Below are 24,122 nucleotides of genomic sequence, written 5' to 3'. Positions count from 1 at the left end.
TCTGGGGTCTGATGCAGAGTTGATGTTCAATAACTGATGTTAAATGAAAGCCTCACTTTTTTTTTTTTTTTGCTGTGAATTATGTAGGACTGTTGAATCACAGACCTGAAAGCCTTATTTTGAATTAGATATTTGTTCCTCAAGAAACTTACCCTTCTTACTTTATTTTGTAGTACCTAGAACACAGGTTCTTATATGTACCCGTTTGGCAATAAGGGTGGCCAAGTGATGTGGCTTTTCTCCTTGCTCAGGGAAGTAGTTCAACTCTATCAAAGAGCAGTCAAGAAAAATTCATATATTGAGAGTGATGTGATTATGACTATTTGAAAAGCTTGGAACTACCTTTTTTAGTTTAATAGACTTGTGTCTGTCTCAAATCTGGATTCGGGCCAGTGCTTTGATATCTCAGTCAGCTCGGATCAGAACTCAGGAGTTTGTAATCTTTCATTCCGATCTGAAAGTGGCTTAAATGAACTGTTGATAAACAGTGAAGGCCTAGGACCGGATGTAAGAAGGAGGAGGCCTATAGCTTGGAAGGGGTACTCTTCTGCCAGCATGCAACCCTGGACTGTGAAAGAGGCTTACTTTGGGTGTGGTAAAGAACTTGAGAAGAAAGCAAATACAAGGACACAGTAGTCAAGAAAGTATTTTCGTCCTGGGGTTGGCCCGGGTATGAGGACAGAGGTGCGTGGCCCTGTTAGTGAGGATAGAAGTGTAAATTGGTACTGCCTTTCCAAAGTGCAGCTGTGCAGTGTGTATTAAAAATCTTAAAGGCTATGCCCCTCCCCCTGCTTATGCTCACTCACTCTCGCTCTCTGTGTCTGTCTCTCTGACAAATAAATAAATAAAATCTTTAAAAAAAAATCTTAAAATCTATACTGGCTTTTCTTACTAACTCCACTTCTAAGAATTTTTCTTAATGACGTAATCTGATGAATGTACCAAGATGTTTGTATAAGGATCTTTTTTTGGATCATATCTAAAGGCCTGAAAACAGAGAACTCATCAAACAAATTGATTCATCTATACAAGGGAATATTACATAAGCATTCAAATGATATAGAGATATATTTATGGAAAAGGAAAGAGGCACATAATAGGTGATCAATTTTTTTTAAAAGCTGTTTATGAGACCACAGGTTGACTATGATTATTTTTTAGAACATAGATGTATTTATGTATATTGGCACGAAACAAGTACTGGGAATTATACACTGAGAGATTTCTTTTCTTTTCTTTTTAAGACCTTTTAAATTTTTTTGAGATAGAGCGAGAGAGAGAGAGAGCACAAGTGGGGGCGGAGAGGGAGAGGGAGAAGCAGGCTTTCTGCTGAGCAGGGAGCTCGATGCGGGGCTTGATGCCAGGACCCTGGGATCATGACCTGAGCCGAAGGCAGATGCTTAGGGGACTGAGCCACCCAGGCGCCCCAGAGATTTTTTCCTTTTTATTTTTTTAAAGCATTTTTTTAAAAGATTTTATTTATTTATTTGAGACAGAGAGAGAGAGAGAGAGAGCATGAGTGGGGGAAGAGGCAGAGGGAGAGGGAGAAGCAGGCTCCCCGCTGAGCCAGGAGCCTGATGTGGGGCTCTATCCCAGGACTCTGGGATCATGACCTGAGCTGAAGGCAGACGCTTAACCATCTGAGCCACCCAGGCGCCCCAAGAAATTTTTTTCTTTTGATTTATCTTAATGTTACACATTTTCTTCCGGAAACATAAAATATTTGAGTTATATAGGGTTAATAATTTTTTTTCAAAATTATTACCTATAGAAAGGCGAATTCCTTCAGACTGGTATTTTCCAGATTGAATGAATATTGCTTGGACTGGAGTAAATGTAATGTATATTTTAGCATATCAAATGACTGAGCGAGTAGGCAAACAGCTTTACTCCCAACTTGGTTGTAGTAGCTAATATTAGGGAGACACTTCTGAATTTTATTCATTGATTTTCCACTAGAACTATTACCATGGGATAGCTGCTTTTTGATTCCTGGGATCTCCTTCTTCCCTGGTTTTCAGACACTGGCATATGAGGTTCTTTCCCTTCCTTGATTGAGATAGTGCTCCTTCCTTCGAGTGTTGCTGGTATATTTCTGGCTGGTCAGTCATTTTTTTTGTTCATTTCATGAAAGGTTTTGAGAGTAAGGGGTTTCATGATCCCATATCATTCCATCATTTTATCCTGTGAGTCCTTCCAGTGCTATTAGGTTTAGAAAATTCTTCCTTTCTAAAATCTGGCAAATATTTACCCGTGCTGCCTCAAAAACATATTTTCATTTAATTCTAAAATTTATTTTAAATCTATTTTTGTGTGGTGTGAAGTAAGATCATAAGTTTTTTTTTTTTTTCCCCTCCCAAAATACTTAGCAGGTTTTGCACAAACCGTTTGTGGAGTAATCCATTTTTTCCATATTGGCTTGTGATGTGTACTTTGTCATATATTAAGTTAAATAGATACAAAGCTGTATTTCATGCCTATTTGTTTTATTGCATTGAAATATTGATTCTTAACACCAGCATTATACTGTTTTGATTATTAAAGGATTAAATTATAGTTTGACATCTAATTTGGGTATATTTCCACTGGGTTTACTTAAAAAAAAAAACCTGTCTTCACACATAGTGATTGCCATATACAATGTTTGGCATTATGTTAAAAATGTAGATTTTTTGGGGAATAATTGACATTTTCTATTATTTTTTCCACCCCTCTAAGGGCACCATTTTATCTTTCCATTTGTTTAGGTTTTCTTCTCTGTTTCATCTCTCAATGTTTTGCTTAAGTAATTTATGGTTTATTTATTGTTATTATTAAGTTTAAATTATAGCTATTGTGAATTGAATCTTCCCCTCATTACATTTTCTAAATATTTCTAGTATATAGAAAACTGAAGCTTAGATATATGTTTTATAATTAGCCAATTTGTTAAGCATTATTTTAGTTGTAATAGTTTTTTGGTTCTCTTATATCATCTTGTACAAATAATCAGTAATTTCTCCCCTCTTTTCAAATATTTATATATCTTGTTTCTTTACTTGAATGTTAGTTGTGATCCTGGACATCCTTACCTTCCTCCTGATTTTAATGTGAGCAGCCTTAGTAATTTGCTGCTAAGAAGTATTGGCAATTGGCCTAAGAGAGATTCAGAAATATACTTTGCTTCCTAGTTTACTATGAGGGGCTTAAAAATCAGAAAAAAAGTGTTGAATTTTATCAAGTGATCTTTTGTCCTTTTTTGATAATTATGTGCTCTTCTTATTTGACCTAGTGATGTGATGTGTTATATTAATATATTTTCTAATATTAAGTAATCCTTGTATTCCTGAGGTAATCCCTACTTGATTGTGCTGGCTTATTATTTTAATATACTTTGACTTAATTTGACTGGTTCCTAATTTAGCATTTTCACATTGTATGCATAAATGAATCTTTTCTGGAGTACCATTTCTTGAAGTGTTTTCTAAGAAGGAATATTGTGAGGAAAAATATAGTTCCGTGGTCAGATGCATTTGAGAAAGGCAGATTAAAACATTTAAACAAATTTCTTTGCTTCTGGCTTCTCAGAGACTTTAATATGCTAATACATGCTGTGAATTTCTGAGAGTATTTTCCAAACTAATCCACAATAGACCACCCTTCCTCAGAAATCGATGGTAATTTCCACAGAAACCTCTTTGGAATATACCAGTCATAGTCATATTTTGGCATCAGACTTAACGTTAACTTCATAAAGTGAATTGGGGTAGCTTTTCATAATTTTATAAGCTCTGGAATAGATTATACAATGTAGATGTTAATCAGCTTCTTGAAAACTTGAAAGGCCTTGTCCAAATAGCATTGTCTGGGCCTAGAACCAGTTTAGCAAATTATCCCTTGGTAACATTTGCAATGTCTTCAATGGATATTCAGCTTTCCTGTTGCATTGAATCAATCTTATTAATTAGTATTTCTAGAAATTATTCACTTTATTTAGATTTCCAGTTTGTTTAAATATAACTGTGGGTAGAATTCTCTTAAGTCATTAAGACATGTTGACTTACCTGTTGGTAAAAAAAAAAATGAAATGAGACCATCTATGCCAAATGCTTGACACACAGTGCTTGGCACTTAGTCAATGATGAACTCTTTTATTTCCTACCTCTTTTCTAATGTTGTTTTTTCCTTGTGTATTTAGATTTGTCAGAACTTTGTCAATTTAAAAACTCTTTTCCCAAATTACCACCTATTCCACTTGTTTACTTATTTATCTACTTATCTACTCATCATTTATTGTTTTAAAATTTATTAGTTTTCTGCTTAGATTTTCATTTTATTCTTCCTGCTTTGCTTGCCACTGTTTTTTCTTATTTTTCTAGCTTCATGCATTGTTGGTTCATTTAAAACAAAATTCTTGGCTAGTAATGAAAATATTTAAGTTTATCAATTTGATTTAAAAATACTTCTGTATTGGGTGCCTGGGTGGCTCAGTCAGTTAGGCGTCTGCCTTCGGCTTGGGTCTTGATCCCAGGGTCCTGAGATCGAGCCTGCTTCTCCCTCTGACCCTCTCTCCCCTCTTGTGCTCTCTCTCTCTCTCTCTCATTCTCTCTCTCAAATAAATAAATAAATAAATAAATAAATAATACTTCTGTATTTTGTGGTCTTCATACATGTGGTGCAACATTCAAAGAATACAAAAGGACTCACAGAGAAAAGCAAATCTCCTTCCTTACCCTGCTTCAGTCTCTGAGGGCCACACTGGGAGGCAGCCCCAGTTCTCAGGTCCCTGGCTTTCCTTCCAGAACTACTCTAAGTGGATTTGGCTTTTGAGTATAGCTCTGTCAAGAATGCTTACATTTTTACTTAGTAATTATTTTCATTAGGTTTAAATAGGCTCTACTTTTAATTTAAATTTCTCATTTTATACGGTAATAGGAGAGTGGCTTTAAAACTCTTTTTCAGTGCGCCTGGGTGGCTCAGTCATTAAGCATCTGCCTTCGGCTCAGGTCATGATCCCAGGGTCCTGGGATGGAGCCCCGCATCGGGCTCCCTGCTCAGCGGGAAGCCTGCTTCTCCCTCTCCCACTCCCCCTGCTTGTGTTCCCTCTCTCGCTGTGTCTCTCTCTGTCAAATAAATAAATAAAATCTTATTTTATTTGAACTTGAATAACTGAACTCATTCTTTTATTTATTTAATTTTTTTAAAGATTTTATTTATTTTTGACAGAGAGCATACAAGCAGGGGATGCAGCAGGCAGAGGGAGAGAGAGAAGCAGGCTTCCCGCCGAGCAGGGAGCCTGATGTGGGGCTTGATCCCAGGACCCTGGGATCATGACCTGAGCCGAAGGCAGATGCTTAATGACTGAGCCACCCAGACGCCCCTAAATAAATAAAATCTTAAAAAAAATAAATAAAACTCTTTTTCATAGGATTTGAAATTATTTTGTTATTAATTTCTACTTTTATTGCATTGTGATTAGAGAATGTAGTCTGTAATTTATACTGTTTAGAAGTCCTGAGACTTATCCTGTGACCAATTACCTGGTCAATTTTTATAAATATTTCATAGATATTTAAAAATGTATCATCTCTGAAGGCACAGAGTGTATAATTATTAATTTAAAATAGTTTTTATTTATTGTGGCTTACTTGATCTATTATTGTAGAAAGTGATAAATTACTTCCCCTCTCAAGTTGAATTTTTGTAATTTTTATTTATATTATTGATAATTTTTGTTTTATATTTTATTCCATAATATTTATAAGTTTGATGATTCTCATATGTATTCTGGATTGTAACTTTCAGTTCTTCAAAAAAAATCCTAAAAGTAACACCTATACCTGGAAGTAAGAATTCAAAGAGGATAGAAGGACATCAAATGAAGAGTAAAATCTTTCTTCAGACTCCCTACCTGTAATCTTACCCTTCATCGGTAATTACTTTTGAATATTTTTTACTATTTTTATTTCTTTTTTTTTAAGATTTTATTTATTTATTTGACAGAGAGAAACACAGTGAGAGAGGGAACACAAGCAGGGGGAGTGGGAGAGGGAGAAGCAGGCTTCCCGCGGAGCAGGGAGCCCGATGTGGGGCTCGATCCCAGGACCCTGGGATCATGACCTGAGCCGAAGGCAGACGCTTAATGACTGAGCCACCCAGGCGCCCCGACTATTTTTATTTCTTCTGGTGGTTATTTTCATAACTCTAAATAATATGTTTATATCTTTCATTCTCAATTTATTATTAATGTATTAACTGTAGATATTATCTATGCTTCTTCCATATGAAAAAGTAAATATACCCTTATCTCTCCTTCTCAAATCCCTCCCAATTTTTTTCATATCCTTTATAATTTTAAAAAATACTTAAATTCCTACTTCTTGATTCATCAACTCAGAACACTTTTTGACTCTTTGGTAATCAAGATGGGGAAATGAATTTCCCAGTCAACATCTTTTGCATGTCTCTTTCTCTACCATCCAGCTTCTGTTAGCTCTGTTATCATTCTTATGTGGGCAAGGTTTAGAGCATTCTCTTCTCTAGTTATGATAAATCTTCCATACTTTGTCTGCAGGTTGACTCTGAAAGTTAAAAGCTGATAGACAGCATTTTAATATAATAGTGATATAAAATATTCACTGCATATTTGGTGGGAATATTGGATACATAGAGAAGGTAATGCAGTTCAATACCTATGCCCCTGGAAGGGAAATGATCCAAGGTCAAGGCTAAATGGATTCTCTCTCTTTTAATATCCCATTTATTACTCAGACTCAGGCCAGGATTTAACTTGTTTCATATTTTGGGCTGTTCTTGGAAAATGTTATTTTTTTTTCCTGGAGTTTCTAATTATCTTTCTTTTGACAAAAGAAGCACATGCCTTTCCATCGTATTACTAATATCTTACAACTGTTAGTCATACTATTTGTTGAATGCCTAGTATGTTTTGACCTATTTATTTCTTGGTATGTCTAGAGCTGTCATCTGGGGATTTTTCTTCATGCCACATCTGGATTAGTTCCATTCTTTCTCACATCCTGTATATTCCTCTTTTTTTATTCACTACCCCCCAACCCTTGTGGTACATATCAAAGTGATTTTTTTTCTAGAAAATGTACATTGATGGTGAACTTTCTGGGTCCTTGCTTTTCTGGAAATGTTATAATTTTGACCTCATGCTTGACTAATATTTTGCTATGTATAGAATTCTAGACTTAAAATAATTTCTTCTTAGCAATTTGAAGGCATTGCCCTTTTGTCTTTTAGCATGTACCATTCCTGGTAAAAGGTCTGATGCCAAGCTTATTTTCTTCACTTTCTAGGTAACTTGAAGTATTCCTTCTGGAAGATTCTAAGATTTTCTTTTTAATTTTGGTATTCCAAGTTTTGCCAAATGCATCTAGGAATGCTTTTTTATATTCATCCTGGTGAACATTACTAGACTTTTTCAACTTAAAGACTGATGATACCCTTCAGGTTTGAAAAATTTTATTCTATTATTTCTTCAGTTATTTTCTGCTTTTATTTTCTCTTGTTTGTTGTTGTTTTGTTTTTTTACTGTTATTTCAGTGGGCTTTCAGAAGAGAGAAGAGCTATCTATGTATGAGTAATCAGACTGCTTCCTGAACTAGAAGTCTGCATTGTAAATTTTTTCAATAAGTGACCTTTTTTCTGTCTAGTAAATTTTGCCTTGAATTCCTTCATGTTTTGCATCTATAATGCCATCTTCTCTTTTTCATACTTTTTCCTGGGATAGCTTGATTCAATCTGAGTTTATACCTTATTTTCTTTCAAGTCTGTCATTTGCAAACAGGATTGAGTTGGATTTAATGCTGACTACCAGCCCCTTATTACTGTGACTTTCCTCGTCATCAGTTCATAAGTTTGATTAGACCTGCAGTCAGAATGTCTTTAAGTAATATGGATATGTTCTAATCTTTGCTGAGCACATTCACACCTGAAAATAATGTTCTCTTGCTTTGGGACATGTCAAGTAACTTGACTGAGTGTCAGATTCTTTGGGCACAGATTTTTTTTCCCCTGAAATCTCTTTACAAGTTGATACCTATTGGTTCCTAATGTATAGTATGGGGAAAGTCTGAGATCAGCCTTTTGCTCCATTCCTTCCTTTTTGCTCCATATTTCCCTTTGTAGCAGTTGTTTTGTGGCCTGGATCTGTGTGTTCGTGTGTATGTTACCACATTGAAATTCAGAAATTTATCTGGGTATGTTTCTTTTAATAATTTTCCCTCAACCTGGAACACTGTCTCTTTGTTTTGTCTCCTTGAGAAGTTTTATTTGATTATTGTTTTTAATCCTATTTTTTCCCTCTAGCATATGTATAATAGGTTGGATTTGTATTCTGTATTCATCCTACTTACCATCTTCCTCCTCGAAGCTTCTGTTTCTCTGTCTTCTAGGAGAATTTTTCAACCTTGTTCTCTGTATCTCTGCTGTCTCTATGGTCTGTAGGACCAGCAGTTCCAGCATCACCAGGAACTTGTTAGAAATGCAGAATTTTACCCCTTTCCAGAACTGCTGAATCAGAATTTCTATTTTAACAAGATCCTTAAATGATCCATGTGCACCTGAAAACTTGAGAAGCACTGCGCTCTATTACAAGTTGTTTTCTCCAGGGTCATCCTATTCTTCACATTGTTGTTAATATGTTTTTAAAATCCATCCTGATTGCATTTTGGATTTCCTTATATTTTCACATTTTAGCCAATTCTTTCACTCTTGAGAGAGATCTCGTGAGATCTAGTCAGGCTTTGTCTTTGTTAACCAAGAGGATAGATGAATGATTTTTCACTCTACTTACTGTTCGCATGTTCTACTCAGATTCAACCTAAAAATTTAATTTGCTGTTTTCTTTATTTCCTATTTTTAGGTCTAACAGGAACTTATCTATCATAGATTGAACAGATTAGGATTATAGTTAATATCCTTTTAATAAGCCCTTGCATTTTTTTTAAAGATTTTATTTATTTATTTGACAGAGAGAGACACAGCGAGAGAGGGAACACAAGCAGGGGGAGTGGGAGAGGGAGAAGCAGGCTTCCTGCTGAGCAGGGAGCCCGATGCGGGGCTCCATCCCAGGACCCTGGGACCACGACCTGAGCTGAAGGCAGACGCTTAATGACTGAGCCACCCAGGCGCCCCTAGCCCTTGCATTTTTTAAAACTCTAAGGTTACATACAATTTACAGTTACTTAAATAGCACAAAATACTAAATATTCTTTCACATGCTGTCTAGAATGTAAGCTCTCTCTGTCTTTACCCATATTTATAAAGCTTTTTCTAAAAAACTGTGCTTCCACCTTCATTCATTATCTTGCTAAATTGGGAGAGCGCGGTCTCTTCAGCCAAAGTGGAGTGGGCAGGGCTGATGGGACAGACAGCGGGTTGGGTAGGACTCCATCACCGCAGGAGAGTTCCCATAGAAGCGGGAAGCTGCTCGCCATATTTCTGCAACCCCTTGGGTTCTGAAATTTGTTCCGAAATTTGGTGTAGACCCTAGGGGTGATTATGATCTTTTCCTACATTTTTGGGGACCATCCTTTCTGTCTGGTTGTGGGGATGAAACATGTGATTTATGGTCTAAGAATGTACTTCCTAACCTGTTCCTGCTCATGCTGTACTAAATGGAAATTTTATACTCACTGTGAATGGCTCTTCCTTCTGATCTTTGGCTTTCTGTATTTTGCCAGTCTTGTGTGTGTGTGTGTGTGTGTGTGTGTGTGTGTGTGTGTGTGTGTTATCATGAGAAGTGTGGAAAAGCTCTATCATGTACATCTAGTCTGCTACCATGTTAAGAAGTTAACGTAATTAGCCTGTGGCTGGATTTGATGAGCCAGGAATCTCAGGTAGCTTTTTTGGTTTTCTGTTTAGTTATTTTATTATTGTTATTTTGCTTTTCATATTTTTTGTTTATTTATTTTTTTTAATTTATCCTCAGGGGCTGAATTCTCTCTCACTTAACTCATTTTTTGTCCTTTTCTAAACTTTTTACCCCAGAAGTCTGTTATGAGTGTCCTTATTGCTTCTACATCCTGGCTTACCACTTGCCCACTTGCACTAATAATGATCTCAGGTACTTTATCACCAATTGAACTGTGAGCCACTTCCTTGATTGGGAGCTCAGTCTTATCTCACTGTATTCCCCATATAGTAGATGTTCAATACATACGTACCAATAAGCTGGTCAGCTTTGTGAAGGGGATAGGATTGAGCTCCTGTTCCTCTGTTCTTCCACCAAAGCTACACCCTGGAAAAGGACAAGGTTTGAGTAATATTTTATAAGGAGAATTTGGAACCCAGACACCTACTATGGTGACCTCATCCCCTTGCTTCCTAGTCTCTTAGTGGGGGAAATAATGTGCTACCTAGTCACGTCTCCTGCCTTCACCTTGCCCCATCCCTGTCCTACCTTTAATCTGCCTTCAGGAGGCTCAACTTATTCTCTTGTTTCCTTTCTTCCCTTTTGCCCAAACCTCCAGTGAAAGAAGAAGATATTTTAGTATTAGGAAAATGGGCTGTTGAATTCCAAAGTCAGAAATAGACCACATAAATATGTATGAAGCATTAAAACCCTTCTTTGAAGTGTGATTTCCTGACTAATGGATGCTTCTGGGTTGATTTTTTTTCCCACTCAGTTAAGCCCTGTTCAGATCGACTTGCTTTTTGGATGAACTTAAGAACCTTATGATTAGCATCCGTTAGCATTTCTACAACAATTTGTATTGTAATAATAACATCTGCTAAAATTTCTACACTGTGTCTTTCACAGAGTGCTTTTATGCCCATTATTTTATTTGATACTCCCAACAGTGCTGTGAAGGATGGTGGGAGTTTATACCCATTCCATTTTATGGATGAGGAGACTGAGGTGCAGTCTTTTGTCCAAAGTCACATGGTGCCTAAGGGCAGCATGCTGACTAGAGGCCATTTCTTCAGCTAGTAAGACAAGGGCATGCTGCTTATAGCTGTTAGTAACAGGAAATGATCACTAACATTGAGTGTTTGCAACATACCAGCTACTGTTTTAGACGCTTTAGATACATTTTGTCATTTAATATTCTTCCTAACCCTGCAAAGCAGGCCACTACCTCTTATCCCCCCTGTTACACACGAGGAAACTGCAATTTACACAGCTTAGGTAACCTGGTCAAGGTCACAGGTAGAGTTTGAGCCCAAGTTTCCTTGATTTCATAATCCAAGCTCCTAGCTGCTTGACTCCTTTGTCACTTTATTGGACCGAGCCCATGAAGCTGGTCAAGCCAGGATAGCTTTTAAAAGCCTGTTCCGTTTCTTATGATTTCCTGAGTTGTGATTACAAACTCCATTCTCCTCCCTGTGATTCTTAACAGGTCTGGGGCTTACTCTCTTGGGCAGGAATGGGAGCTGCACAGAGAAGAGCAGAGCAAGTGAAGGGAACACACATCTCCTGAGCAACTATTATGTGCCCAGTGGCTGTTAGAAATCTGTTTTGCAAGGACTCTTTACATCTGGTGTTATCATTCTGACTTACTGGAGGAGGAAACACAGGTTCAGAGAAGAAATGTGTACAAACTTGTAAGTGGAAGTAGATAGAGTGATGATCCTCTAAGAGCGAATGAGAAGTATTTCTCAGGGGCCTAAGTAGGACTTTAACCAACAGAGATGAATTTAGCCCCTGCTGGTTATAAAAGGCATTATAGTTGATATTCTGGAGCCCTGTAAAGTACTCTATGAAGGAGCTCGTAAAAGGATCCAAAGAGAAGAAAACCTGCAAGTTTTAGGCTGCATTGCTGGGCTTATATCACAATGCTGGCAGGCCTTTGACAGAAGTACATAGGAACTGGGACTTCACCAGCAAAACACACTGGTAAACATCATAATGACACACACATTTAGGAAAATGATGTTTTTAATTTTCAATGCTGTGCAGCCTTGCCTTATATAGTCAATGCTGGGAAGTTGTGGTATACCAGGAAATGATTTACATTTTAGCCTTAGGGCAAAAATATGGAACTTGTAATTATGTCTGAGAGAGGCAAAATCTTCTAACAAGAAAAACTAAAGCTATAAAAGTCTCAGTTAGGATATGTGTCAGTTAAACTGTTGTGTGGTTGAGCATTCTGCCTGAAACTTCATAGGGAATAAGCAGCTGTTAGTGACTTTTGGGTAAAAACGTCCCTTCTAAATCTTCAATTCCCTGTTGCCAAAGTGCAGAAGTTGTGGGTGACAAGCATTTTCCTGTTGTTTCTAAGGCCTTCCTGGTCTGAGGTAGTTTTGAGCAAGGGAGACTGGCTTGACTGGGTTTTCAGCTCAGGGAAAGAAAGCTTCCTGTCTGCCCCTGATACGTGCAAACCAGCCTGAAGTCTGTGATGCCCATCAGAGGTAGATAAACCGCCATGCAGACCAAGTGCCTCACAGGTGTGACTCACCACCTCCAGGAGCCTTTCCCCCAGCACCTCTCATTTTCCTCCCCTGCAGTCCTGGACTGGCTTCTCCAGTGGGGGACCCCTTCTATAGGGTCTATGAGGTGAGCCGGTGAGTGAATGGTGTACCCCAGGGAATGGAGTGGCAGGTTACAAGGAAGAGATTGGTGAGTTTTCTTGTTTTCTTTGCCCTTCCTCTCTCTTAAGAGAGGTAGAGCACAGCAGTAGTTCAGAGAACTGGCTCTGTAGTCACTGATCTGGGTACAAATCATGACTCTGCCCCTCATTTACTATGTGACCTTGACCTTGTCATTTATCTTCTCTAAGCGTCTTCCACCCATCCCAGAGTTGTTGTGAGGATTAAATGAGATAGTATGATAGTAAGTCCTTAGGACTTGATAAAGATTAGACCTTATTGTAACTGTTACCTCCACTAATAGCATCAAACGTGGGCCTAATCAAGGCTCTGGCTCTTTACTGTTTGTGTGACATTAATATATTCATAACCAATTTGCTATTCCACCCCTCTTCTGAATGCTGCAAAGTTAACTGGCTTACTTATTAGCCTTTAAACAAATGGAATTTATCAGCTCACTGCAGACCCCCATGTGCCACTTGTTCTTGATAGCAGGGAAAGTATGTGTGTGTCTGGGAGAAGGGCCTTGCCAAAGCTCTTTATTGTGTAGTGAGGTTATCACATTATCACATGCTGGTGTGGCTTTATAGGAAGAATATCCTGGATGTTTATTATACGTTATTTTTAGCTGGAGTTTATTTTTCTAGGGAAATAACAATTTCATGTTTTAGAATTGATAGTTCTTTTGTACAAGTGGTTTATGTCCACAGAAAGTCCAAGTTCTTATCTTTTATGTTTGGTTCCAAGGCAATGTGTGTATGGTATCCCTGAACATTGGAACCCAAGGGAGCATGGTCTTGGGTGGGTCAGAACTGGGTTCAGATTCCAGCTGTGGTATGTACCAGCTCTAAGAGCCTTAATTTCCTCATGTGTGTGAATGTAAATAATACCCACCTGATGGAATTAAAAGAGAAAAAAATACAAGAAAGTATCTTTCACATTATGTAATGCATACATAGCCTCTCAGCAAAAGTTAGTGGTTATTTTGGGCCGTTACAAACCTCCTGTTAATAAAATCCAGTGGCTTCTACTTTTTATTCTTTGTGACCCTGTGTTTTACAGAGACATCTTAGAAGCACAAAGGAAGGTGATGAGGGGACTGAGGAAACAGTACTCAGGATCTCTGCCCCCTTCAAAAGGAGTTCTGCTTATATTTGTTCTCTATATAGATACTGTGCATAAGGTTTTTTTTTTTTTCTAAAGGAAAAAATGCTTAAAAAGTGATTGAAGTCCAAGTTATCAATTTTTCCTTTACGGATCATACTTTCAGTATGATATAAACTTACCAAATTGTATATTTGACAAATACAGTTTATTGTATGTTAATTATACCTCAATGAAGCTGCTAAAAATGTTATTGAAAGTATTTGGACTAATGGTATGAGGAATTAAAGAATCAGGTGAAAAAATACAAGAGTGTTAGCCCTCAGCTTTTGAATTTCCACTACCTCATAGCATTGGAGGGACCATTTTTCTTGTATACTTTAGGACAAGCCCAATCCAGGCAGTCAGCAGACTGAAGAGAGATTTCTCACAGTGTTGGTAGCCCTAAAATACAGCATGGAACCACACAAATGCCAAGACAAATTGAGAAAGGCTCAGCTTTTTCCATAGAGTTCAGTACCTTACGTGCATGTCCAGCTTGGTTCTAGTTGCTAGAGGCGATGTTTTTCAAGTCCACAATTTGCTATCCCCATTGGGTACGGGATTCAGTAAAACTAGCTTTTGCACACGCCTTTATTAAAGCCCATACCTAGATGTGTTTGAACAAGAGAGAAAAATAACTGGAAGCAGATTTATTGCAGTCTGGACTTAGTTGTTTGGTTGGCTTCTTTTTGCTGGTTTTCTGGGTTGATTAGACTTTGCTAACTGATGGGGCTTCAGGGGTAACAGCCGAGGCAGAACCACTCTGCTCTGCACTTGGACTTAGTACAGACATTCCTGGTGGTCAAGTCATGTATTTTCTACTTTGGAAACAGGCATTGGAACAGGATTGCTGGAACAATTTCATGGGTTCTATGGTGCAGAAACCATAGTGACTTCCAAAAACATGGGCTAAGGTAATTTGGCTCTCTTTTTGTTCCCATCTCTAAAAGAAAGAACCCACTAAAGTTCAGAGCATCTTAAACATTTTGAAGTTGTGACATTGACTGTGAATAATTGGTGTCCGTGGGACTCTGAGAGTGAAAGCAGGGCTTACCCGGGTTTCTCATTACTTTACAGAAAAGAACCTGGAAAAAAACCAACATTCATTTTCAACCAGGGAATAGCAAGTGTTACAGAGCTGTATAGTTCCTTGCATTTAAACACCCTATTTTACAAGTCCATAACTATGTTCCACAAGCAGCATTAGTATCATGGAGACCATAGAGTCTGAGCTTGAAAGCAGGAGATGTGTAGTCTTCATAACTACTCTTTCTCATTTCGCTAAGCACTTGGTGAAATTAAAATGCCAAGCAGTATTATTCAGAGACAGCATGGGATTGTGGGTTCTCCTCTGAGGCCCAGCATTCCTGGAGCACATGGAGACAGGGCCTTGTATGTAGCATAGAGGCATACTGAAGAGATTGCCTCTGCCTTCAGTGAGCCCCCAGTGTAGAGATGGAGACTGAGAAATAAACAGGCAATTATAACGCAGAGTGTTATGTACTGTGGAAAAAGTACCTAGAATAATGGTAGTATGAAGTGTTCCCCAACCCAAACTATGAGGGTCAGACAAGGCTTTTCAAAGGGTGCCTCAGCATTTGCTCCTCAAAGAAGTGAAGGAGAGGCTTCTGCCTCTTACTACCCCATTGTCCATGAGCGAATCATGTTCCCTGAGCCTCTGTTTTGGAAGTAATAATATCCCTCAGTGGTTACTTATGAGGATTGAGTCACAGATGACACATATATGAAAGCACATGGCCCAGTCACTTGCTAGGGCAGAGGTCGATACTGGTTTTCTTCCTCTTTCCTTCCCTCCTGCCTCCATCAAGTGAGGAACGTGACTTCCAGAGCAGGCTACACAGAGGTAACCTCTGGAGGGTTTTCAACCGTTATCTCTGTCACTTGGTGTTTATCTTCCTGCTTCCAATTCATTAGGGTCTTTTTCCCTCTGATGCTTGTCCTGTACAGCATGAGGGGTTTTGTGTCTTGCCTGTGAGCAAGGGGTGGAGGAGAGAGAAGATGGAGAACACACGCAGCGGAGGGGGGGGTGCTGTGTGGGACAGAACAGCAGGTTGGCCCTGTGAGGGAAGGAGGGGCGGGCAGCAGCGACCATCTGAGAGAAGATCACCTTAGTCCTCAAGTGGAGAGAAGAGAGGAAAATCATCCTCAAGTATAAATCAAGTTTGCTCTGTATCTATGTATCTTGCAAGTAGTACAATAGTCCCGCTCTTGGCCAGGCCTAACTGCTATAAAAGTGCATGGTGCAACTGCTTTTGGCGGGCTTTCGGACAGGGCAGCAGGCCCTCCTGATCCAGGGAAACAATGCAGAGAACTTCCCAACAAGCTGGGCTCGTTCTGCATTCCCCCACCTGCTCTCTGCTTCCTTTTGTTCATTTTTCTGTGCGCGCTTTCCTTCCAAAGGTGACTTTGCTTTTTCCAATCCCAGATCACCTTCTCATGCTGCAAATGCACCTAACCTTCAGACTTTTTTCCCCTGCACAGCTGTCACAACAAACTTCCCCTCCTCTGCTGCTAAATGTATCAGACACTGAGGTGCAGGCTGTGAGGTGCCGACTCGTTCCCTGGGGGCTTTCCAATAGAATCTGATGTTATCCAAAACTTCCCATCTGTTTCAAAGGGTGCAATTTCCTGCATTCTCTGGAGGGAAATCAAATGCACTACACTGAGGAAATAGGCCGATCCTTCACAGATTTAGTAGACCTCTAGGCAATTATGGGGTGATTATTCCAAACTGAGTGTTTCCTCACCTCATTTCCCGTAACAATGACTTGGGTGACCTGACTCTCATCTTTCGAGTGAGAGATTGGGAAATAAGTCACAAAAATTGAGATAAGCTGTGGTTCCTTTGATTTCTCTCTGTCCTCCTCCTAAGCCTTTTCTGTCTCTTCCCAGAGGGAAGCCACTTCTCTTCTCCTTGTTTCTTTTGCAGTTTCTACCAGGGATCTAAGAATCTTTTTCTTGGAGTCTGTCGACATAATCCTTTAAATCATACACCTCCTCTCCTGATGAATGTGATTCTCTTTTTAAAAATGGCTTTTTGGATTTTAGAAATTGCCCGTTAAGAAAAAGCACTTTTAGCTGGTTCCTGGGCCTCTGTAGAGCTCTTTTCTCCTTCCTCCTCACTTCTGGCCTGGGATGTATTTTCCACCACGGCCTTTGTTCCACACTCCATGCTCATCTCTATCTAAGTGTCTCCCTAATTCCTTCTTTATTTTGTTTAGGTTACCTTTTTAATTTCCTGCTGTCAAACATCTGCTGTCTCACCTTGCTTTCTCCACTTCATAGAAAACTTGTTTTATGAATGCTCTTTCCCCGCAGGATAATGTTGCTGGCTGTGCACTGATGTAGTGTTACAGTGGTTTTATTTCACATTGACTGATTAAGCACTTTGAATAATTGTTTTAGCTCCATTACTGTGAATCTATTTGACTTAACTCTTTTCTTTTGCCACCCATGATGAATGTCTGACCACTGGGACAGAGAGGAATCAGTGCATTAATTTCCTCTTGACACTGCTGAGAAATGCTCTTTTTCCTGTGCAAGAGCCCGAAGCAACAGATGCTGCAGGCTCCCATGCAGAAGGAGGGAGCTTAGCTTGCACTGTTGTCAAGCAAGTCTGCATACGCTCTCAGCCGGTGTTTGCTAATGGTGCTATGCGGTAGCTATCTCATAGCAGAGAGCAAATGTTAGGACTTGGGGAAAAGTGTACCAGCATATCAGATTTTAAAACTGAATGGCGAATCTCTGTTGAGTTAACAGTGTCTGGCTATATGGTATTTTCTTTTTAAGCTCATGAAACTTAACAGCTGTTAAGGAAGCAGTATTTTCATATATGTCTGTTTGACAGGTTTAATAGCAAATTTTGTAGTAAGTGACTTGCTGAACAGACCTCCCTGGCTTGGGCTGTAACAAGAAATGCATTTGCAGCAAGATTCATTGAGGGGCTTTCTGCTTTTTGTATTTATGGGATGGGGGAGCCTGGCTAAAGTGAGGGAAACTGAAAGGCATGTTCCAAAGGAAATTACTAATATCTCTACCAGAGTGTTCCTTGGAAGTTGTTATTAACCAGTTCAGGGGAGGATACATGGGGGAAACATGCTGTTTAGCAATAAAAACACATTAGTACAGTCAGCTTACTGTAACCCTATACTGGTGAATGGTAATTAAATCTATATATCTCTAGCTTTATAGTTTTCTGCAGCTGACTCTCTGGAAGATTTCTGCACTTTGTCTGATTCAAGGAAGGCCATATTCTCTCTCCTGCCTCTGGAAGAGGCTGCTGTGCCTTTTAATAGCTTTTTAATATCACCAGATCGAAGACGAATGATTCGCTGGTTTTATTGGCAGAAATAAAACACTTCCTATTACTCTTATGTTGGGGGTCCAAGTCCTAGAAAACTAGAACTTTACGAAGCTCCAATCCCATTTCCTTTCGTCCCCTTTTTCAGTTCTCTTGGATTGTAGGGCCTCAGAATTGCTAATGTCTAGGGTTACCCACTTTGTATTTGGCTCCAAGGGGTATAAACTGCATTCTTCATGATTTATCTGTGTTTTTATTGATCGTATGTGCTTCGTATGGCTGCTGACTGCAGGTGTGTATGCATGTGGCAGAGTCCAGATTATAGACCCCTGTTCTCAAAGGCATCCACCCTCATGGTCAGCCTGGCATCTTCAGCTAACAAAGGGACCAAGAGCAGTCTCATAGCCTCTTTGAATTTCAGTACAGATTTTTCAAGCCAAGGGTACAAGTTTGTCCTAGGGTTCATGGTTGATTTCATTTATTGGAATTTTAATCATATTGTTTCACTTAAGCAGCATGTAAGGGAACTTTATATTTATTTCTCTCAGTCCCATCATGATGTAGGTCAAAAGTCGGTTACATTTGGCTATATGAACAAATATGCCTACAGAGAACAGTAGGAATTTAGGCTACGTTGTTTTATACACTCAAGAAACTTGAAAGGAGTAAAGAAATCCAGAAAAATCATTAGTAGAATGAGCCTAATTAAATTTTTTAGAAGGCAAACTCAAAAAGTGCTCACTGGTAAACAGTAAAATGTCAGGGACACAAAATGAGTCAGCCCACTGGCTCATTGCTGATGGCATGAGGAGGGATGAGAGGGAGACGATCACCTGACATCTGTAGAGTCAGGCTGTGAATGATTCAGTATGGTGGGTGGGAGGAGACAGGTTTCTTGGCAGGGTTCTCCCCATAGGTTGTCACCCCTACAGTTCCTAGGATCCCTTCTGGAAAGGGGACTGCCTGTCAGAGTACCACTTACCTCACCAACCTGCTGTCGCTGTACTAACTTCCAGAACCGATGGGAGTAAAGGGATATCATGTACTGACTTCTTTGCCTGGCTGCTAGGATTTGTCTCTCTTCCTTCAGTCCTCTTCCCTTTCTCTGCGATGCCCATACCTTATTCAGGATGACATGTTCAATGGCAGAGACATTGGAGATGAAGCCTCTTAATCATGGCTCTTAGAAAAATAATGGCAGAGCTGTGGGATACAGGTGAATCCTAGTCTAAGTTGGTAGGAGAGGTGGGCCTGGGACACTCCTCTCCCTGTTTTGGAGTTGGATAAGTTCTGGTTTACTTTTGTATCTTTTTTTTCCAGAAGTACAAATAAGTGTTACGATTTTTTAAAAAATGCTTAAAAAGGAGTCGGGTAGGTAGGTCTTTTTTTCAAACTTCTTAAAAAAATTTTTTTTATTATGTTCAGTTAGCCAACATAGAGTACATCATTAGTTTTTGATGTCGTGTTCAGTGATTCATTAGTTGCATATGACACCCAGTGCTCATCCCAACACGTGCCCTCCTTAATGCCCATCACCTGGTTACCTCCTCCCGCACCCCCTCCCCTCTGAAACCCTCAGTTTTTTTCCTGGGGTCCATAGTCTCTCATGGTTTGTCTCCCTCTCCCCCTTCAGGTTCCCTCCCTTCCCCCGTGGTCCTCTGCACTATTCCTTATGTTCCACATGTGAGTGAAACCAAACTTCTTATTTTGAAATAATTATAGATGTATAGATTGTCACAAAAATCATACAGAGAGATCCTGTTGTGTCCTTGCACCACCTTTCCCACAATGGTAACATCCATGACTATAGTATATCAAAACCAGGAAATTGCCTTTGGGGGAATCTATAGACTTTGTTCACGTTTCACCAGTTTCTATTAGGGACTTTCAAAAGATTTCAAACTCTATGGATTTTTTTTTTTTTCTTAGTAGAATTGAAGGTGCAGTGGGAGCAAAGGTTCTTCTCTGGTCTCTTCCTTTTTTTTCTATCTAGCCCTCCTGTCCCCCATCATGTGAAAAACAGATAACTAGAAAACTAACGTGAACAAATACAGTCTGAATGCTTACTCTAAAAAGCAGTAAATTAGGTGCCAAGGCGGAACAAATGCTTGTAAGAAGAAATGGTCTTATATCTGGGAATTATCTGCTTATACAGAAAGGTTAAGCTCAAGACGGTACATATTACTAAGTACTTTTCTTTGAATTATAAAGAGAGAAGAGCTACTCTTTAGCATGGAATGTACATTCACTCCTCCTCCCCAACCCATATGCCTGCTAGCTCTTAGAGTTTTCCCAAACTAATTCAGGTATCACCTCCTACAATTCCTGCCTATGTTTATTGAGTACCTACTAAATGCCAGATCAATGCTAGATCCTAGAGGTTCAAAGATGGCTTCTACACAGTTCCTGCCCACATTGAGTTCCCATTTTAGTGGGAGAGATAAACATTTTGAAAATAAATATTTTGAAGAAAGATAATAACCAGTGTAGCAAAGAGAATGTATGGGAGGAGAGGAGGCTGGAGACATGGAGATGAGTTAGGAGATTGCTGTGGTGGTTCAGGTTAAGGTAGTATGGCCAGAAACCAAGCTGGTGAGGAAGATTTAGAGGGGAAAGGTAGGTTTGAGGGCTTTTTAAGACTTAAATTTGATAGCACTTAATGATCAAGGGTGCAATGAAGGGTTTAAAAGAGGGTGAGATGACCCAAATGGTGCAGATGATGGGTGGTAGAAATGCCATGCATGACAAGTGGGCATTCAGGGAGAGGAACTTACTTGGGGGAAAAGTCATGAGAAGGGTTTAGATCCGTTGAGTTAGAGGTGTCTATGGGCATCCAAAATAAGAGCTTCTTAACCGATAGCTGAGCTCATGCCCATGCTTGGTAAATGAAGCCTTGGAGTGAATGACCTTCCCAGTTAGAATTTGTAGTAGGGTCAGGGAGAGAGCCCTAGGAAATAATAAGCTTTAAAGGAGAGATGAGGAAAAGAGACCCCAATAGGAAAATGGTGGGAAGGAGCGCAGAGATACAGGAAGAAGGGTATTTGGAAAAGGAGAGGCTGTTTATAGTGTTAAATGTTTCAGATGTCACATATGATAGGAAATGAGATGTTTTCATTGGATTTAGGAACAAGGGCATCCATAATGACTTTTGTGAGTTCAATTTCAGTTGGTTAGTAGGAGGAGACAAAATGGTAGACTGAGTAGTGGTTTTTATATATGACCCAATTAAGTGTTTGATATAAGGTGATTTAGTCAAGTGCTAACGTAGAGTGCAAAGGAAAGTGTGACTCATATTAAAAATTTAAGAAAACTCATAATAGACTGTTAGAGCTGATATGCAATCCCTTATTTTATACATAGAGACTACCAATAGATTGTTCAAAGTCATACACCTAGAGAGGGACAGCCAGGACCAAGTCCTAGGTCTCTTGACTCCCTTTATGAAAGCAACTTTTGAATATGCTCCAGTTTAAAGGAGCAAATTCATGTCTGATGCAGGAAAAGTAATCATGAAAGTGATGAATCAGAGTCGTATACTTCTGTTATGAAATATGACTACTTGTTTGATGAATTTATTCATTCTATAAATATTTATTGACAGGTATTTTGCCGTTTGCTTAGTATACAAAGTAAATAAAACATATTCCTTGCAGAAAACATGCTTGGTGAATTTTATAACTGTAAAATATTACTGCCATTAAGTGATATATAGTCCAGCAGGGTGACAGACACAAAAACACAGAGCATACAATGCATTGTTGAAAAGGCAGTGAGTAATCCTGCCTGGGAGTTGGAGACTGAGGAGCTGGACCTTGCATTATGATTGCAACTTCTCCAAATGGAGAAAGAGTGAAAGGGCACTTTAGCAGAGGGATAGCATGAGCAAAATCAGAGAGGTATAAAGAGTGTTCTGTGACTTCAAGGGCTGTTACACAGCCTATTGGGGCTTCAATGTCAGGGTGGGGGAATAGCAGGAAATGATCTTGAAGACTTCCATATCCATAACACTGAACAGTCAACAGTGGGGAAACAGATGTTGTAAGCCAAGGAGTCATTAGATTTGGGTTTAAGATAATTCTGATGGCAATAAGGAAGATGGGTTGGAAAGGGACCCAACTCTAAGGCAGGAATATGTGTGAGGAAGTGTTTCAAATGAAGGATAATGTGGTTCTGAGCTAGGGGAATGATGATAAGGTGGAGTGGGAGGGAAATTAGTCAAGAAAGAGCTTGAAGGTGGAATTATAGGCAGAACTTGCCAACTGTTCACCTGTTCTCCCTGAGAGAGAGGCAAGAATCCAATAACACACTGCAGTTTCTAACTTACTGAGTAGGGCAGGCAGCAAAGGAAGAGCAGGTTTGGAAGGGAGGATTCTGAGTTTGATGTTGGATATTGAGAGTCTAGTTGCATGTGGGAAATCTAGGTAGACCGTAGGGCCAGATCCTGGACCTTCCTTATGGTATCAGTATAAAAAATATATTTAATTATGGATCCCCAGGAAGCCCCTAAAGTAGTATAGCAGTTGGAAATGTACTCACAGCTGCAGTGAACAGAAAATCCAACTAACAGTGGCTAAAACAAATGGAGTGTATTTTTCTCACCTAACAGACGAGTTGGTGGTGCTGGTATTGGTTCGGCTGCTCAGTGATGCCAGGACCAGCTCTCTTGGACTTGCCCTTATGGTTACAAAGTAGCATATGCAGCTCTAGAATTGCGGCCACTTTCTTGTCAGCAGCTCCTGTTTGGGTCTCTTTGACTAGAACTGGGTCTCAGGGCCCCCCTCTCGCTGGAAGGTTGGCTGGAAGAGTGAGGAAGAGAATTGTCCAGTTCACCTAAACCACTAGTTCAGTATCCTATTAGATGCAATCCCTCCTTTTTAAAAAATAATAATAATTTACAGTACCTGCTTTATTATTCTGAAGAAGCAGCATAGATAATCTGCTTATGTATATTTTTGATTAAATCAGTATGCTATCCTAACTATAATGTAGAGGGGACATTAAAGGAAAGTAATTTATAATAAAGTACTTCAAAATGTATATTTGCAGGCATGACTCTACTAAATGTAATGAAGAAGTCAGATGCTTGCATGGTGAATGCGACAGCAACAAATGTAGATGGCTCAGGGGTGTGGTGGTGGTGTTTCCAAGACCAGAAGCAGTGTAGTCATGGGTGTTTTGCTGAGATGATGAACAGCCCATGGTAAAGTTCTGAACAAAATACAGCATAGTCCTCCCTTGATATACGTGGTAGTTGCTTCTTGAAAAAGTCAACTTGTATCAAAACTATTCAAAAACTACTTTTGTATGTACAATACAGTTAGGTTTAAGGTTCACATACGGGTTTTTCACATTTAAAAAATCTATGTGGTTCAAAGAAATGGAGAAATAATCCTAAAATTTGTATAGAACCAGAAAAGACTCCGAATAGCCCAAGGAATGTTGAAAAAGAAAAGCAAAGCTGGTGGCATCACAATTCCGGACTTCAAGCTCTATTGCAAAGCTGTAATAATTAAGACAGTATGATCCTGGCACAAAAACAGACACATGGATCAGTGGAACAGAATAGAGAGCCCAAAAATGGATCCTCAACTCTATGGTCAACTAATCTTCAACAAAGCAGGAAAGAATGACCAATGGAAAAAAGACAGTCTCTTCAAGAAATGGTGCTGGGAAAATTGTACAGCCACATGCAGAAGAATGACACTGGACCATTTCCTTACACCACACACAAAAATAGACTCAAAATGGATGAAAGACCTAAATGTGAGACAGGAATCCATCAAAATCCTTGAGGAGAATGCAGGCAGCAACCTCTTCGACCTCAGCCGCAGCAACTTCTTCCTAGACACATCGCCAAAGGCAAGGGAAGCAAGGGCAAAAATGAATTATTGGGAATTCATCAAGATAAAAAGCTTTTGCACAGCAAAAGAAACAGTCCGCAAAACCAAAAGACAACTGACAGAATGGGAGAAGATATTTGCAAATGACATATCGGATAAAAGGCTAGTATCCAAAATCTATAAAGAACTTATCAAACTCAACACCCAAAGAATAAATAATCCAATCAAGAAATGGGCAGAAGACATGAACAGACATTTTTCCAAAGAAGACATCCAAA

At 39.3% G+C, this 24,122-nt stretch overlaps 1 protein-coding gene across 4 annotated transcripts in view; it reads left to right on the top strand.

Moving 5' to 3' along the window:
• Nucleotides 1-24,122, top strand: part of CPQ (carboxypeptidase Q) — a 448,443-nt gene that overhangs the window by 69,951 nt on the left and 354,370 nt on the right. Inside the window, exon 1 of one of the 4 annotated variants that reach the window (XM_028112923.2) lies at nt 12,301-12,505. The exons of 1 other annotated variant lie outside the window; for it this stretch is intronic. The gene's annotated coding sequence lies outside the window, so the exon portion shown is untranslated. Of the gene's footprint in view, nt 1-12,300; nt 12,514-15,470; nt 15,548-24,122 lie in introns of those variants that run through there. 2 more of the 4 variants (XM_028112924.2, XM_028112917.2) reach the window with 2 other exon arrangements.

The sequence above is a fragment of the Eumetopias jubatus genome, unplaced genomic scaffold (assembly GCF_037043125.1).
Source record: "Eumetopias jubatus isolate StellerSeaLion01/CBP00866 unplaced genomic scaffold, mEumJub1_p1.0 scaffold_4, whole genome shotgun sequence".
Lineage (NCBI taxonomy): Eukaryota > Metazoa > Chordata > Mammalia > Carnivora > Otariidae > Eumetopias > Eumetopias jubatus.
This window is presented reverse-complemented; position numbering and strand designations above follow the sequence as displayed.